Source organism: Rhyacophila brunnea, unplaced genomic scaffold (assembly GCF_057557595.1).
Source record: "Rhyacophila brunnea isolate RB1 unplaced genomic scaffold, BYU_Rbru_1.0 scaffold_21, whole genome shotgun sequence".
In the NCBI taxonomy this organism is placed as follows: Eukaryota; Metazoa; Arthropoda; class Insecta; order Trichoptera; family Rhyacophilidae; genus Rhyacophila; species Rhyacophila brunnea.
The window spans coordinates 29,943,396-29,962,894 of NW_028232871.1; the positions used below are offsets into that span (position 1 = coordinate 29,943,396).

The 19,499-nt window shown below is 32.8% G+C and overlaps 1 non-coding gene across 1 annotated transcript; it reads right to left on the bottom strand.

Moving 5' to 3' along the window:
* Nucleotides 1–11,640: 11,640 nt before the first annotated feature.
* TRNAN-GUU (transfer RNA asparagine (anticodon GUU)) lies at nucleotides 11,641–11,712 on the bottom strand. Its single transcript has one exon. It is a non-coding gene; the product is annotated as a tRNA-Asn (tRNA).
* Between the last annotated feature and the right edge of the window lie 7,787 nt (nucleotides 11,713–19,499).

Genomic DNA, 19,499 nt, shown 5'->3' on the forward strand with positions numbered 1-19,499 from the left:
TTTAACATAAAAGGTCAGTGCCTGGGATCCTGTTTAAACCCCCTCCTAGATCCGTATTTTTCTTAGGTATGCTTATATACTGTAGTCTAAACAGTAGAATGTTTCTATATTTTGCCACGTACTTCCGACTTATACGCGGTGTAAATTAGAACTCTGCCTATCATAGTAGTATCGACCTGTGCGTCCATAATAACTATTTTATGAGAATCAGTTGTTTGTTCTTTCATGGTGCAGAACTAGCTTACCATTGATCATGGCAATTGGGGGTTGGGGGAGGGGGGGCAATAACTCTGTTCAAGCAAATTGCTTTAGATCATGGGTGGCCAACCCGCGGCCCACGGGCCGCATGCGGCTCGCTGGGTGTCAACTTGTGGCCCGCGGAGCAGTGAGAAAATAAAAATAATATCAAATGCTGCCGCTAGATGTGCTAATTTCGCAAATTATGATTAAATATTAGCTCGCTTGAATTTAAATTTGCTCGCGAACACGCACATACTCTCAAATGGAACATTGTGAAATATGTTGCGATGAAAAGTTAAAGGAGAGATTCCATCGGGTTGGTTTGGAAGAGTTTTACAAAACATATTTGGAGAAGGAGAAATATCCTGCATTTTACAAACATGCTCTGATGATGAATTTGCTATTTGGAAACACTTACACGTGTGAACAGCTTTTTAGTCGGATGAAGCATATCAAATCCCAAGTGAGAACATAAATCACTGATGTGCATTTGGAAAACTGTTTGCGTGTAGGAACAACCTCACTCGATATCGATGCACTTAGTTCTGCCACACAAAATCAAACTTCTCACTAACATTTATTTTTATATATTACTAGCTAAAGTACCCGGCTTCGCACAGGGTCGCTTTGTGGTTATATTTATCTTATATATTTATAAAATAATAAGAGGTTATTATTTTTTTAATATTAAAATATCTGTGAGAAAAGAACACTAAATTAAAATCGAATCCAAAATATAAAACGTTATTAATGTTATCAATATGTAGTAAAAAAAAATCTAAATTCGATGGAACAAACAAACAACAAACAACAAACTTTGTATTTCATATAATACTAATTCAGAAACCTTTGCAGGTGTGCGCACAACAACTGACAAAAGTTTCAACGCAATCGGATGAATGGTATATGAACGCATACGAATAGAAGAAGATGATTTTCTAATTCAAAAATCTTCGTGGGCATGCGCACGACAACTCACCAAAGTTTCATTGCAATTGGATGAATGGTATAGGAATGCATACGAATAGAAGAAGAAGAAGATGGTTGTATTAATTCAGAAACCTTCGCGGGCGTGCGCACAATTACCGGTCAAAATTTCATCGCAATCGGATGAATAGTATAAAAACACATACAAATAGAAGAAGATAGAATAGAAGAAAGAGAAGAAGAAAATAGTTGTATCAATTCAGAAACCTTTGCGGGCGTAAGCAAAATACTTGATCAAAATTTCATTGCAATCGGATGAATGGTATAGGAACGCATGCGAATAGAAGAATATAGAATAAAAGAATAATAAGCTGATGGTTATACTAATTCAGAAACCTTTGCGGGTGTTGGCACAGTTACTGACGAAAGTTTTATTGCAATCAGATGAATGGAAGAGGAACGCATACGAATAGAAGAATATAGAATAAAAGAAAATGGTTGTACTAATTCAGAAACCTTTGCGGATGTTGGCACAACCACTGACGAAAGTTTCATCGCAATCGGATGAATGGTATACGGAACATATGAATAAAATAAGATATAATGAAGAAGAAGATGGTTATACTAATTCAGAAACCTTTTCGGCTGTTACTACAACAACTCACGAAGGTTTCATTGCAATCGGATGAATGGTATAGGAACCATACGAATAAAAGAAGATATAATGAAGAAAAAGAAGAAGAAGATGGTTTTTCTAATTCAGAAACCTTTGCGGGTGTGCATACAACAACTGACAAAAGTTTTGTGGCAATCGGATGAATGGTATAGGAATCATACGAATAAAAGAAAATATAATGAAGAAGAAGACGATGATGATTTTTCTAATTCAGAAACCTTTGCAGGTGTGCATAAAACCACTTACCAAAATTTCATCGCAATCGGATGAATGGTATAGGAACGCATACGGGACAGACAAGCAGACAGGCAGACATTCATTTTTATATATAAGATATAGCCTATACTCTTCGCGAAAGTGCAAACAATAAGTTGACAAAGTTTTATCGCAATCGGATGAACGGTATGGCAGCACATAAAATACGAACAAACAAACAAATATTGATTTTTTTATATTAGATTTTGTTTATTTTTTATTATTTAAAAAAAGTCTAATCTAATAAATATGTTTGATTCTCATTTTTGTTTTATTTTATTAATAGATATATAAACCTAATATAAATTACTTTTTTTGTATTGTATAATAAAAAAATCGGTTGTGCGGCCCGGTAGGAAATCTCATTTTTAGAATCTGGCCCGGCTGCTGAAAAAGTTGGCCCATGATTTAGATGTTGATATATTCTACCTACGTTATGACAAATAAGGTGGGCGTTGTTTTATAAATTCTTAAAATAGGATCGAATTAGCTCATTCGGTGTTTTTCCATATTACTTAATCATTTTTGTATTTTACTCTTTATACTGTTTTTCTAAAACTACATATTCTTTGTTTTTATACTGTTTTTATACCTGGTATCTCTCTGTTTTAAAATATTATTTGGCTGTAGATCAAGGTGGCGGTGAGAAAAGGTCTTTCTTGCGTGGATGTTTTATTGATCGTTACAAGAATACACTGAATACAATAATAAGGATGATGTCGTGAGATTATAATAGCGGGTAATGATATACTGGTGAGGTCGATGTGATCAAGAGGTTGATTATATTAATGAATTGAGAGACTTGATTCGAGTGAAATGATGTTGACTATGTCGAGTGAAGACTAGTGACAATAATAGTGCGTTTCGTGACGGATTCGATGAGTTGAGTGTGGATTTATTCATTGTCCTTCTAATTTATACAAATGCGGTACATACATTACAAATAGAGATAATGTCGCAAATAAAAAAATCAAAACATACCCTAATGGTCTAGTTATGATTGAAGAAATGCTTATGAATATTATCGCTCGATTGTTTTGTTTTGACAACAAAACATATATCGTCACTGTTCTGGCAGAAGACACTAATTCGAAAAATGACATATTGAGTTAGTTATACCAAAATGTTCCTTATTTCAAACTTTACCGTCTGGAAACCTTCTTAATAAACAAACAGTCTTTATTTCAAGGTCATCCTTTTTACAATTACTTAATAAACTCACATGATAGACAATTTTAAACATTTTAAAAGCTTCAAAGTCAAATTACTCAAAACTAGTATTCTCCAGTTAGTGTGTTCTGCCAGAACAGAGACGATATATTAACGCTTTCGCTGCTGAAGAGATAATGAGATTTTAATTGCCCCCTTTAAAATGCACGTTAATTACATCGATCGGTCGCCTGGTTATTACGCGCCGTGTGCGTCTTCCACGTCCAAAGTATTAAAGTGTGTCACTCATTTAATGCTGAGTGGTATGATTGCTACAGTCATATTTTGAACGTCTTAAATTTATAATTTATAAAGTTCATTATATGTAGGTACTTAAATAAATAAATTTCAATTTGAAATTATAAATTACATAATTTCTTCAATACGAGCTTAAGTTTATATATGTATATTTCTCCACACTCGAGATTTAAAACTTGTTAACACCACACCCGGAAGGTAACGCACTTCCATTTATTTTTGTCTTCCCTGATCACAGGTTACTTGAAATTGGACACACCTGGAATATCTTCGGTTTTCTCTTAATTTCGCATAATATCTACTTTTATCTAATATTTTAATTATAACGTTTACAGTATGTTGTGCTACTTAAAAATAATTACTGTGTATTTCCACAGCAAATTTCAAAGTATTTTATAGCACAGAATAATCATTATAGTGAACTTGTTTAAAATACAAACATAGTTAAATAAATATTTATCTTTATTATTTTCAGTCGAATAATAACCAAGTAAGAATTTCGAGATGGTGCGGTCTGAAAACTATGTTTCCTTTCAAGGTAGAGTACCTGAAATTAGAAGCATAATCCCTAAAGGACCGTTACGGATGGATATTCGCGAAAACAAGATTCCGTACTTGGTACATTTACGTGAAGGTATGCCCTTTGAAGCAAGTTTATACTGAATTACTTGACGTGTCTTTGTAACAGTTGCTGTTTATAAAATAGGCTTTACCCAAAGAGTTTGCACTATAACAAGATGTAGTTTTATAAAATCTTAGTGGTACAGGGTTTGATGGCTATTCTCAAATATTTTTTTTGTGGTTATTTTAGTACAAAACTAATTGGCGTATTGAGACATGCTATTATTTTGGCAGTTTTTTTCGTCAGATCGAAGATCAGAGACAACGATATACTGCTCCATACAAATGGACAAAGAAATCAGAAATATTATGGGCTTTCCACTGAAATAAATCCGCATGATGCTGAATGCCAAGAGTAGTAGAGACTGAGAGTAATGGGGACTATTTTATCAACCTGGGACCCACGGCGACATAGGCCGACTCTTAAGCCATGCGGCCATCGTGGAGTCAAAGCTTATTAGATTATAATTACCATATATGCTTAAAGCCACATTTACACTTTCTGTATCAGTCCGGTTTTGTCTTAGGAATGGTAATTACGAGTATTATGTTGTGTTTCCAGTAATTAATGAAACAGTGTGATTCATTCTTAAAAAAAATGTTTCAAGTGTTTATCTTGGCAATATGTGTTCATTTAATTTTTTTTATTAAAATTTCCATTTTCCAGAGAAGGTTTTGTCCGATGTCTTTAACCTTACATATTATAATTACTATCACACTTAATCAAGGTTATATTTCTTGACCATTAATAGCCGATTATGTTGTCTTAAATACGTGATAATGCTAGAGATTAAAAACATATTATTAACCAACAAAAATAGTTTAATGTCACATTTCCACCCAGCGGCATCACTAGTTTAAATAAAAAATAATTACAAGATAAAAAGAACTTTTTATATACCACGTTTTTAAATTTTCTGTTGAATCATATAAACTTGATAATTCTATGTATTGATAATTTAGGACAAATAATCAACAAATCATTTTTTTGCTATTTTGCAACAAACAAATATAGAATACTGAAATGTCATTTTGATTTCCATAGTAACGCATGTATAATATATTAATAATTTAGTTGCTAGGACCACCCCCTTAGCAACCAATAGTAGTGGATTGGATTACGGATTTCTTCCGAAATAACTTTTCATACAAAACAGAATTAACTGAACATGAATTTAATTCTAATTAAAGATGGCTAAAAGTATTGAAAGAATGCATTGGCATTATGTTCTGATATATTCTAAATGTTTCAAATATATAGCTAGTCGGGAAGTTAGTTAAAAATCGATTGAAAGATTTGTACTGGGTAAACAACCACCGGACGAACAAGAATACGAGTTAAGAAAAACTTGGTAAAAAATAGCTTAACCTACGATTATTATTTCCATGGTGACCAAACTCTATTACTGGTCTGATTGAAATAATATTCATATCAATACATATTACCATAATACAATAAAATTTTAAATAATGAAGCTCACGAGAATTTTCTCTGTATTCTTCATTTATGCAATATATTAATGCACTACCGAATGAAAATACTAATACAGATGTTCGGTATTTTCTATTGAATACCGGTATTAATACTGGTATTCATGAAATATACTGAAAGACAGTATCTACGAATAAATATAAATAGACTTTGAACTATTGGTACTTTCTTCTATGAATGATCTTTCAAACAATCTATATTATGAAGTGTTCTTCGATAACGTAATTCGTAATTATACCTGTTTAAATAGTTTATTGCACGTTTTACACTTAGAAATATGTTTAATTTTATTCCATGAGAAAAAAAACTAAACACAAATACTTTTGAGTAGATAAACATCGAAAAACTAGGCATCATGAAATATTCGCAACTAGGGCTGAGGTTACTAATGATTTTACAAAGTATTTTACCGCAATTTCCGATACCTACATCAAAAAATTTGCCTAAAAACTTCTAAAATCTGCAAGCGACTGGTTAAACAATAGAATAAATTTAAAATTAATGAAGTAACCACCTACGTTAAAGTTCCCACCATTACCTGTCATATATGCACAGCCGTGGATATGCACGGCCGCTTTTCATGACGCTTTAAAAGTGTCTGAAAGAAGTGATTTTAAGTGCTAATTCCGTCCCGAGACGGAGCCGCACGAGACTGATGCTGCAACCATGCACCGTAGTGATTACAGAAGAAAGTTAAGAAAGGTTTTTTTTTGTTTTTTGGACTGGCTCTGCTGTCCGCTGACGTTAAGCGCTTTGTGTACCCGCATACTGAGTGTCACGAATTGAAATGGATGAGTCTACAGAAGAGTCGGGACTATCCCACTCCCCATATGACGCTGAAAATTTCTCGAATGCCGCAAAGTTGGCCTCGGTTGCTATCAGATCTCCATGACCAATTGGGCCCGTGTGAGGACGGACCCTGGCAAACAGCTCCGCTCGTTCGAGTTCCATAAGCGGGCAATCCCAGAGGATGTGTTCAACATCTTGGTGGTCATGCCCGCAGGTACAACCCGGCCCATCTACTATCAAGCCAAACTCGTAGAGTCTGGCGGCGAAGTTGCCATGGCCGAAAATGGATTTCGCAAATTTGGATGTGCCATTGCTGTTTACGAATAACATCGAATGGAAACGGAAGTAAACTAAACATCGCGTAAGCCAACAAAAAATATAGTCCTGTTAAACCTTTCATGTTAATTAATACATTTTGTTTAAACTTTCAATACCGAATATATCGGTATTTCAGTATTCAAAAATATTGGGATACCGGTTTTGAAATACCGGTATTGGCTGGACGTCAACGAAATTTTCGGCAATGTAATATCATGGATATGAATTCCCGAACCCAAACCAATGTCTGAGATTTCTAAAAAAAATGTCGGCAATACTTATAGACCTGATCGCACATTTAAATAAGAGTTAAATCAATCACCGAACAAAATTTTCAAACAAACGAAGAATAGAAGTGGAATGTTTAATAGACTTTTAATTGGAGTAAACTTAAAACCGACATAAAGCGAAACTTAAGGAGCAAGCGAACGAAGCCAGTCTGTGTATATTTTATTTATTACAGTTTTAATGTTGTAAGCAAAATTTTAATGTTTTCAATTCTGAATAAACCCTGCAATTTCTTTGGCGCGGTTTCAATTTACAAAGATAAAGTTTTCTACAAAATTATGTCTGCGAAAGCGATAGATTCTATTACCACACGCGTATTTCAATATGTATCGAAAATTTAATACGTTTACTTTAAGGTTTTTTTTCAATTTTAAACAGACACTGCAGGGACGAACTAAGCGGGGTTGTTAGGGGTAGGGGTGCGAATCACTCTGGGGGCAAGATTGAGTCGGGGGCAAAAGTTCGAAAAGAAATGAAATGTTTTATTAAAGAATAGAGAATAGAGTTATGATGAAATATATTATGTCGTCACCTCAATACTAAAACTAGATAACTCTGATTTGGTCATTGTTGGGAAAATGAAATTTAAACTTTACTTGATTAACATAAATCTAGGCTATAATAATTATTATTTAAAATAAAAATGGAAAATTGTGCTTGTCTAATTGGGAACACTATATATCATTTTATTTATTTAATCTATTTACGGTTTTAAAGTTATCTAATATTTTCAAACACACAATTAATACAGTTCCCATTAATTTTTGAATTATATACCTAGTTTTATTATTTTGTAGAGAAGAAAGTGTTGAATCATATTCAATGGCTATCTCAAAAACAGTGATAATTAAGTTCTAGTTCTAATTGCAGTATTGAGGTAACGATACTATGTACGTTGCCTACTACCGAAAGGCTGCAATCACAAAAATGCCCAAAAGCATTCGTTCAAAGCGTCAATGGCTCAATAACAAAGGTCAATTTCATAAATATAACATTTTTGCAAAAATATTATACGATCATACATAATTTAAAAATACGTGCACCGACTACTATACTATACCTACAAGTCATAGGTAATTATGACAAATTTACACATAATTTTACTTGAAATGGCACATAACTTCTAATTTAATCATATATATTATGTATGTTTTGCTGAAATATTTTATTAATAATGTCCTCTGATTCACTATTGTAGTTTATCGTGTCCGGAAACTTGTACGTATCACATTTCATTGTGAAATGTTGTATCGGAAATATATTGCCGTATTAAGGCCATTCGCTGCGGACCTTTTAAATAATATTTAATTACCACATTTAAATGACATGCTAATTATATCTAATGGCCACCTGATGGGCAACCCACCAGTTGCGTTGGACGCATTCATTGAATAGACTGTCCTCTTTGCGTCGTATACTACTGACATAAAATTCATGTTTAAATAAAACACGTTCTTGACGGTTTACACTTTACAGGAAGTTAGCAGCAAATAAAATTTGAAAATAGCCGATATACTGGATTATTTTTAGTTTAGATTAGGTTAGTTTTTCATTCTTGAATTCATGAATTTTGCTAAAATCAGCTATGAAAATTGAATAAATGTTCATATTGAATCTAATAAAATTGGAGACCGTATCTTTCCGATAAGAAAGCTCACGGCAAACTGTGCCATGGTGAAATGTTTTACATACAATTTACATATAACCGTAGTTTATATATTTAGTTTTATAGTAGAGTGCATACGTCGTTTATAAGTGAATAAATAAAATTATGCTATTTTATTACAGTATCTAAGTATATATAAGTGTGTGTGGCAACATAATCTCTAAACAAATCCTACCTAATTATCGATATATTATTCAAGTAGGTTTTCCTAGAGCTAGTTTAGTGTTGTATTTAATATTCCTACCGAAATGACTAAATTATTTAAGGTACATTTTAGTATAATGGTTTTCCATACTCCCATAGGATATGATCTCCGCAAAAGGCTGGAAACAAATCGCTACAGAATAATTTATGAACGACTAACTCGAGAATCATGTAAAACTAAAAATACGTTTGGGATCAATCGACAAGAATGTTTGACATAGGTGAATAATGAAGTAGTTTTAACAGCACTGTATATTTTATTGTAATCCGGTGAAATCACGGTCGTTCTCGTATCAGACCAAGATGCAAAAGCTTTAACTTTTGAGCTTTGAGAATCGATGACTATGCCAAATCTTGAGAGTAAACTGTGAGACTGTTGCTTTTATAATATAAATCATATTAAATTTATCGTCGTATTATCACATTACGTATTTACGTATAAAAAAAAAGAACTCGTGTATTTTCTCTTTCACATCGAGGTTCTGGTGTGCAAAGCTCCCTTTAGGAGAAAAGCTTGCGATTTTTTTTGCTGCTCGTACACTCTTACCTAGACCTCACACAGCTAAGGATTTCCTTAGATCTTCATGTTGTTGAAGATCCAAGGAGATTGGTGAATATTTTCTTCTTTAACGTATATCTTTGGATATTACTCATACAAATTGAGTTATCATTATTGTAATTTCTCTTTGAAAACTTTACTATAGGAAGTTTAAAAATGGAAAGGCAATGGAGGGATTCACCTATAAGTTAAGTACATTCTTAACATTTATTTCCATAGCTTTATAGTTTCTGCAAACAAAGGATCACGAAGTCTTAATTGCTAATAACCGCGTCTCTCAACTTTTGTACTGGTTATAAGATTGTATACGTAGCAATGGTCATCTATTGGCAGCCTTTTCCGGGTCTCCGGGGATTTTTAGCACCCTCTGCTTTCTTTCGCTGATCGCTGCCGTGATCAGTGTCAGGTTGGCCTCGGGAGAATGAGGGCTGGGTTTTAGAAGTTTTCATTTTTGAAGGTTTTGGACATAACACCCCACGCTGTGGTATCCAATCCATCCAGTGGTATCCAAGAAGTACAAAAAGTCCGCAAGGTAGACCTAGAGGCCGCTGGATCGATAAAGTTCTGCGGAAGTACGTAGCAACGCAATGCACAGGACAAAGAGAAGTGGAAGCAGCTTGAAGATGCCTTCATCCAGTAGTGGATAAATTCAGGCTGATGATGATGATGATAAGATTGTAATTATATATATTAGGATTTCAAATTATATTTTATGTTTGTCATCTTAGTTAAAATACAGTGATTTCTTTTTATCAAACTGCATAACTCAGTTATTATTTTAGAATTTAGACTATCAAACACATCTTGTTCAATAAAACTATAGCAAAGTAATATTGTACGTAAACGTATCTTATTTAAATTGACAATAAAATTAGTGGTATTGGCGTGAAATGGATGTACATATTATACAATAGCGTCAAGGCCAGTGAGTATTTTGAGAGGAAAGTGAAATATAAATATCTCACTACACCAATAATTGTATGTAAATTTATTAATATGTTGTCAAGCAGATGGAAATTAAGTTAATAATAATTCATTTATAGTATCCGTTTAACAAACTAATATTAACAGATACCAAAAACTTTTGTACCTATTTCAACTGTTTCGTATCTCTAAAGGTAAATACTTCTCTGTCAGTAAAATTTAGATGAAATGTGATTCTACTTCTCAATATTAATAGTCTATCTAATCTTTGATTTTACATTAAGCACTAATAATTTTCAATCTTTTCTATACCTACATTCAACTGCAATCTATTGCATTTTTTAAATAATAAACAGGGAGTAGTTTATATACGATTTACGGTTAGGCTGTCTAAAGCAGGGGTGGGGACCTGCGGTCATAACTCCGCATGCGGCCTTTTAGTTCTTCAAGTGCGGCCTTTTGACTGAATCCAAATTTTACCGAACAAATTTATAAATTCTCTTTCTAGACAAACCATAACTGATCGGTGGCATGAATTTGCTTTCAATTTAACGGGACAACTTCAAACAATATTTAAAAATGAAAATATTATTATATTATTCCATTGCTTTGTATAAATAAACTAATCCTGCTCACTTAGAGCAGGTTTTAAAATGAAAAATTATGTCTTTTTAAAAACATATTTTCTTCAAAAGGAATATTTGCATGAACATTTTCCACAATTATCAAAGGTTATTGATAAGCGAGATTATAATATATGCAAATCATTTGAAGAATACGTAACTATTATAGACATACTATTGATTGTATAATACAATAATGTTCACTGACTTTGGAAATCATGCATTTCAGCCTTATCTAATATGTGATTAAGGCATCTAAAGAACCACAGATGGAGTAAATTGAGCGCTCAGTATTTGATATTTTAAAGTAATCGTTTGATACAAAGACAGATTCATTGAAATATGTTTGAAGCCCAAGCCACAGTCATCATTATGGCTAAGGCATGGTTCTGAAGAATCTAAGTGCATCTCCTGCACATACCTGATAGAAGATGAACCGATTTTCAAAGGCAGACGACACAATAAATGCAAAATCACTTATCACTAAGAATTCAATTGACATCAATTTGACTCCGGCAGTCGACCATGAAAAACATTAGCAATGCTTGTATGTATATAATAATAATAATATATAAAAATATTCAAAATATACGCCCCCGGGTGGGCTCGAACCACCAACCTTTCGGTTAACAGCCGAACGCGCTGCCATTGCGCCACGAAGGCTCATATATAATGTGAAATCAATGAAAAGCTGTATATTATAATATGCAAAATTCTTATCAGCAAAATATAAAACGATAACAATTTTTATCACATCAAAAACAATAAATTCAATATTAAACTCCCTGTACCATATTATTATGTTCACAATCAATGTATGTAACCATCGAAAACATAGCTATTCAAATGCAATAAAAATTATGGAAACTAGTATTTATACCCAGTCCTGGATTGTGTGTATTGTATATATCGCATCTCTTCTTATATACTAAATTAATAATGAAGTTTTTCTGTTTTTAGAAAGAGCAGAAAATCTTACGAAGCGAAACATATTCAATTATTATATATATATTTAATTTCATCTATATTTTTGTAAACATGTTTGAATTTTTTGTTAACTTGCCTACCTAGCGCAGACTGTTGAATTAAATTTTCCACGAGACGGAGCGATTATCTTAAAAATTCTTGAACGGGGCTGAGCTCAGATGCGCTCCGGTTCATTTCGAGATCTGAGAAAGGCAGAAAATAAAATTTTAGTTAAACCTGAACAATTTGTAGACCTGAGACATCGGAATCAATTGTCAGTACGATTAGATTGCTAGCAGAACCAAACTGACATGAAGCGTATTTGGGTGAATGAATAGTATGTTCAAAAGTGACAAATGTAACCTCACATTATGTCTTAAGCGTAATGTGTAACATATATATATTATCCGTGCTCACGTAAGTACATTAAAATGCATGTTTGTTGTAAGAGAAATCAAAAATATACGATGCATGTTGGGTATAACGAAGGAAGACTATAAAATAAACCTATGACAGTACGCGATGTGATAGAGAGCGCTACGCAGATGAAACGGCAATAGGCTGAACATGTCGTGAAGTCTAAAGTTCATAAAGTTCGGTGGAGAAACTAGGGACCAATAAGAGTAGAAGCTAAGGGATACCTTCATCCAGCAGTGGATCGAGACCGGGTAATGATAATGAATATGTAGCATGAAAATGCTTTTAAATATGCCTTTTCTCATTTTGTGAATGAATTAATTATAATATAATATTCGGTAAAGTTTTCATCGGAGTTTGAGATTGTACCACCAAGGGTTGGAGGAACTGGGCAAAATGCATGCTGCATTTTGAATGTGTGTTCAATTCATTAAATATACTCTATAGGTTAAATTCTGTTAACATAACTTCAACGTTGTAGAGGAACAAAAATGGGAGTGTTATTTTTTACTTTACATAATATAATTCAGGGTTAAATAGTCATAGTATTATTGACACGTCGACCCTTAACAGTTTTAAAAAAAAATAACGTGTTACGGTAAAAATCACATTTATAAATAAGGTTATATTTCTTGATGTACCTGTGGCAGTCATCGGATCCCTGTAACCTAGAGCTCAATTGTAATATTATTTATTAAAATAAATATTCATTTTTTAAGAACAATTGGTCAGTACCTATATATAATATTATTTCGTAATGTTATGAGATAGCGGATCTGCAACTTCATAACATTATGAATTAATATGATTTCATAATAATTTCAACATATTATTTCATAGTGTAACGGTCAGGATCGATTGGACATCTCACTCAATTACAAGTTTCCGTTAAAGACACATCGCACCGAAAAACAGTTATATTTATTATATTGCATCGATTGCACCTTTGTAGTTATTTCAAACAGTAACTCGCCTCCTCGATCATCACGAACAACTACTACCATCTTTCATCCGCAATACCTATCCTCAGCCAAACCGAAGAATACTACATCCACATTATAATTTAAATTTATTTCATGTTTAAAGTCAGCATTGAGATTTTTTTTATCTTTATTCAAATGAGAGAGAAAAAATACAAGAGTCTTAAAACCCCGTACTTAACTGACATTAGGTTACTAAGGTAGTTCATCATTTTACTAGCAAAGTCAGAAACATGAAAATGTTTACGACTTTTCCGGACTTAGCTCCTTGAGTTTCTTCATTATAGTATTTTGGAGTTTACAAAGAGATTGCGGTACGCATGGGTTGAAGTTGGTAGGTACGTGATACGTACGTACATACAATGTCCATTTATCATTCAGAAGCCGTGTCTTACTTGGAAGGCTGGCTTTGGGGAATAATACAACGCTAATGGCGTAAAATCTTAATTCCATGTCCTCTATACATATTAGCGCTTTTTGCCAGATCTCCCGATGAAGTTTGTAGGCAGACTATTAAGATTCTTTGACATTTCGTCGACGTTCATGATAATTATTACTTCATATTTAAAAAATAAAACATTGTGGAGATAACAGATTTGAATCCAGAATATTTACAGCATGACATTTAAATTGAAAAATAATGTACACGCTTTATCGATGACTCCTCCAATGAAACGATGGTGACGACTAAAATCCATGTGCGTATATATATATTTTTAAATACTATTCTTACAAGTTATTTCAATGCAATTACATTTTTTTTAAAACATATTGTGGACATTACAAATTATAAGTTTAAGACGTTCACAACATGACATTTAGAAACAAAGATATATAAATATAATAGTATTACATAAAACAAGAGATAGATCAGTAGATAAATTAGATAGGTACAAGGAAGTACACCGGATGAGTTAAGCAGACCCTATTTTAAGAATTTATAATACTACGTCTACCTAAACTCATTCTCACGTAGGTGGAATATATCAACACCCGAAGCAATTTCGTTGAACATAGTTATCGCCCTCCCAATTGGCATTACCAGTGGCAGGTTGGTTCTGCACCTTGGGAGAATAAACAACTGATGGTCTCTATTTCTAAAATATTTATCAGGGACACACAGGTCAACACTGTCCAGAATTGCAGAGTTCTCATTTATACCTCGTATAAGTCGAAAAAAATACGTAGCTAAATAAATATTTCTTCTAAATTGTAGACTGCAGTATATAAGCATGCCTAAGAGAAAGTCAGTTGGATAAAGCCACGGATAGTATCCATACAACCTCAAGTGAAAGAGTCTCAAGAATTTCTTCTGTACCCTCTCCACCATGAGGTCATACTTCAACTGATGCGGTGCCCAAACAATAGACCCACTCTTAAGTCTGCTTCGAGCTAAAGAATTAAATAAAAGTTTTTAAATTTTAATTAAATTTAATTAAATAAAAGAAATACCGTAACATCTCAAAAGACTCGGGAAGTACGCATGACGAAGCCCAATATTTTAAGAGCTTTGTTACAAATGGTAACTATATGGCTAATAAATGCCAGTTTACTCTCAAATGTAATGCCAAGATCCCTTACAGATGTTATTCATGACAGAAGTCTGCCATGCATCGAGTATTGGACAAACAACACTTTTGAGGCTCTGATAAACGATAAAAGATTGCATTTATCAATATTGAGTTCTAGTTTGTTACGCCTGCCCCAATTTAATATATTATCTATATCAAATTGGAGCTGACGACAATTGTCCAAGGTGACAACTTCCAAAAAGAGTTTAAAGTCATCAGCAAACAACAAAAACATAGCATTTTTTATTACCAATGCTATATCATTTGTAAAAATCGTGAACAGTAACGGCCCTAAGTTTGAGCCCTGGGGGACAGCAAAAAATGTGTAAAAGGTCTGTGATTGATAAAGGCCGTACGATACGTATTGTTGACGGTTCCTAAAATAACTCCCGAATAGCTTCAAAAATCATCACATGCCACTGGTTCATACATATTATATATCCGGGGCTGAGAAGTAGAAGGCGGTAAGTCACAAAAGTGAAATTGTTCAGGGGAGCAGTTTTAAAATTTAAAACTGCTTTGAATGGTAAAATATAACAAATGAGACAGACAATGATGGTTTTTTTTATTTCAGTATAAAAAACAAATTGTTCCTAATTTTTTTTTAAATTTTACATATCAAAATTAGTGTACCTATCTTTTAACATAAAATAGCATTAAATGCGAAATAAGAAGTGGACTTACTTCACTCTGCTACTGAAAATGTTGCCAGCCAAATGAAAAACTTTAATAGCACAATGAAGTAAGTCCAACGTTTTTTATATATTGTAGTCGATATGATTGTTAAAATTTTGAAACGTAATGCGATAAGTCACTCTGCTGCATTATGTTTCTACAGGGTAGAGGACTTACTGCACAGATTTATGATTTATCTTTAAAAGTACAACATTTTTGGACTTGTTTCAATATGTTTCTCGTAGATATTAGTCTCATTTAAAAATTGGCACCAAAACATCATTTTCGAAAAATGTGCACTTACCGCCATCTGCTTTTAACCCCCAAATATGTAAAATGGTAAATGACATATAAAATTTTAAATTTATTCAAAAGAGTAACGTGACGCGAGATGAAAAGGTGCAACTTAGGCATATTCCGCAAAGATTAAATTTTTAAAATTGGTATGGGAGTACACACAAGACGTGTTGGACATTATACAAAGTGTAAAAATCTTGCAGTAGAGATAAACAGACTACACAGCTCTACGAAAAAAAATTCGCTGGATAAACTGTGCAATCCAGTGCAACTCAAGAGATATTAAAATAAGACTCCACTAGATATATATTATGTAACCATAAAGTTTAGTGGAACTCCGTACAAAAGAAAGACTGAAGACCAACTAGAGTGGAAAAAAGATGTGATTATAAATCTACAACCTCAAAATTACTTGAATTGACAGAATGCGTATATTATTTCTTAGCACATTATCGCATTATCCAAGGAAAGATCAAAGGCATACGTAGCAGAGGAAAACATCGTATCTTATAGCTTACAAACCTTCCTGATTAGTACAATAGTGTAGCTTTACTGAACTGTTTCGAGCAGGTGAAAATAAAATTAGGATCTCGCTGATGGTAGCTGATCTCAAATAAGGGTGTCACAAGAAGAAGACGACGATTCCTTCACTTCTATTACATTAATAAAAAGGATTTCAAGTTATACACATTTATATTTTTATAAAAATCGATGTTTTTTAAAATAAATATAAAAATATTAAAACTATGAATTTGTCAAAAATCTCTATGTAAAATATAAACCTAATAAACTAAATAATAATAATAAATATCATCATAAAATATAAGGCATAAATGTGGACATAAAATATGTAACAAATTCAGATTTTTTTACAATTATTGTAAGTTTATCTTTGATAAAAAAATCTTTTTAATGTTTTCAGATACATATTTATTAATTAATACAGTTGAAATTGTAAATTATCAAAAAAATGTCTCAAATTGCAAGCTTCGTATTTTTCCGCTAGGTGCCTCTGGTAGGTACAAGCCTCTTCCTTACTTTTCAATCGATCCATGCTCCGGAATTAAACACCAAACCATTTATTATTTTGGGAGCAATTGAAAGTTTGTGTACACTGGGATCATTCTACAGTTGCACTATGTGGACGGCAAAAGCGATTCGCTATTGTATTGGTAGTATTTAGAGCTTATGATTTCTCAACTTTCTTTTAAATTTTTTCTCAGGATTCGAGTATTCTCAAAATAATGAATATTTATTTTCTCGAGAATTCATGATGGCTTTTTTGATATATGGAGAATTAGCGAAGATTATTGAAGAATCGACATTATTATGATGAAACGAGGAGTTTAGTTTTTAAGTTTTTAAAGTTTTTAAGTTTTTAAAAATTTAGTTTAAACTAGTAGAGTTTACCACAATTCCTGTTTTGATACTTAAAAAGAATACCAATACAACTGCTAATCACTTTTGGTGTAACTATGGTGCTACTGTTTGTTGATTAATGATTTCAGTATATTATAAGCGTGTACATATCCATGATTTTACTCTTTCTGAGAGTAATAATGTGTACTTGTTACATTTTTTTTAATATGTAGCAATCATACTACTCAGCATTAAATAATTGACACACTTTGACGGTTTTTTTTTTAAACAAAGCATAATGCTTTGTTTAAAAAAAATGTAACAAGTACACATTATTACTCTCAGATGCAATAATAATTGTCAGTGTTTCCTCAATCATAACCAGATCAGTAGTGTTTATTTTGATTGGTAATTACAATAATATCTATTGTAATATATGTATTTCATTAATGTAAATAAGAAGAAAAATCTATGAAACCTGACTCAACTCACGGAGTCCATCACGAGACGTACTACTGGTTCTTTACTCAATAGAATTCATCCGTTATTCCAATCGAATTAAGTTTCTCAGTATATTAATAGAATTAATATCTTGATCATCTGGATCTCACCAGTACATCATTTTTCGCGGTTATAATCTCACGTTATCATCTTTATTATTGTATTCTGAATATTTTTGTGTCAACCAATAAACCCTCACAATAACCAAGCAACAACGGGAATGGGACAACTGGACGCCAGGGCAATTGCACGTCGCACTGTCGTAGACACGTATACAGAACGTAGAAGAGGAATTTTAATCAGTTTCTATCTAGTACTTTGTAGTTTTAATTCACTTTACTCTTAAAATAATGATTTTTTTTATTGCGGATTGAGAATGACCATGTCTAACGGTTTATATAAAATAAAAAAAGTTTTTTTTCATTGCAACTTAAACATATGCACGATTAAATCATTATAATAATATTAAATATTTTTTTTAAAAGTACCTATAAGTACCAAACGTCCATTTAACTTCGAATTGCGTGGCGTCCAGTTGTCCCGGCGCCAAATCGTCCTACACCCGCAACAACGACCTTCTATCTCCTCCACATCATCATGCCTCCAAAAAAATTATTATTAAATCAAGTAGGAATTATCTTCTACACGAAGTTAACCCAGAGTCACCGATACGAATTGTTTGTATACTTCACATGGTTTCTGTTAGCCCAAAACCCAGCGTGACTTCCAACAAGATGTGTCCATTTCATTTCGCCAACTTCTGCCGTTTCCGAGAGTTGGCGCTCGCAAAAAACTTGCGCCGCTCCACTCTAATTAACCCCGGACAAATGGCGTTTATTTATATTACAGCCGCATTTTCGAATCCTGTTCCAGCTTAAACTATGCAGTTTATACTTTTTTATTATTTTGTGTATACGTAGTATCGACCGTGTTTAGGAAAAAGGGCGTTACCCTCGATTTTTCGAAAAGTGCTTTTATTAGATATTAACAATATAATATATACAACTAAATACACGTTCTATAAAAAGGAAGTAATAATGCTGAATTATTATCTAAATTCAGGTTTTAAGTGAGCTTTAATTAAGTTTTAATTTAAGAAAAAAGCATTTACCCTCAATTTTAAAGGTAATGACTTCTTTAATTATTATTAAATTAAAAATATAATACACCAAATCATCAATCATCATGTACCCAATGTATGTGTCTATTTTTTTAAATATTTAACCAAAACTATTCAAAAAACGTTTTTTGCCCCTCCTGTAATTTTTTTTCTGTGAGGGTTACGCCCTTTTTCATAAACACGGTCGGTATATATTTGATCGAATTTTTGTTAAGAAACTACTTTACTTATGTGTGTAAGTGCGTTCAATGGAAATCAAAATGAAACAAAAATTTAAACCATGGGGTGTGCTATGGTAAGAATGGCGTATTGCACTCTATCTATAACATTCGCAGTATCAGTCAATCAGTCGCAGAAGCAGTGATAGGGAAGATTAACGAATACTTTATACTAGTGCTCCGCAACCTTTCTCACCCACGGCACACTAAAAGTCTTCCCAGAATTACGCGGTACACCACACGTAAAACAATTTATACACCAAAATATGGACCCCAGGTCAGAATCTTCAGTTCCCCTCTACCTATCGCTAAGGTTAAAGACAGTGTGATACTTTAAAATAGCGTT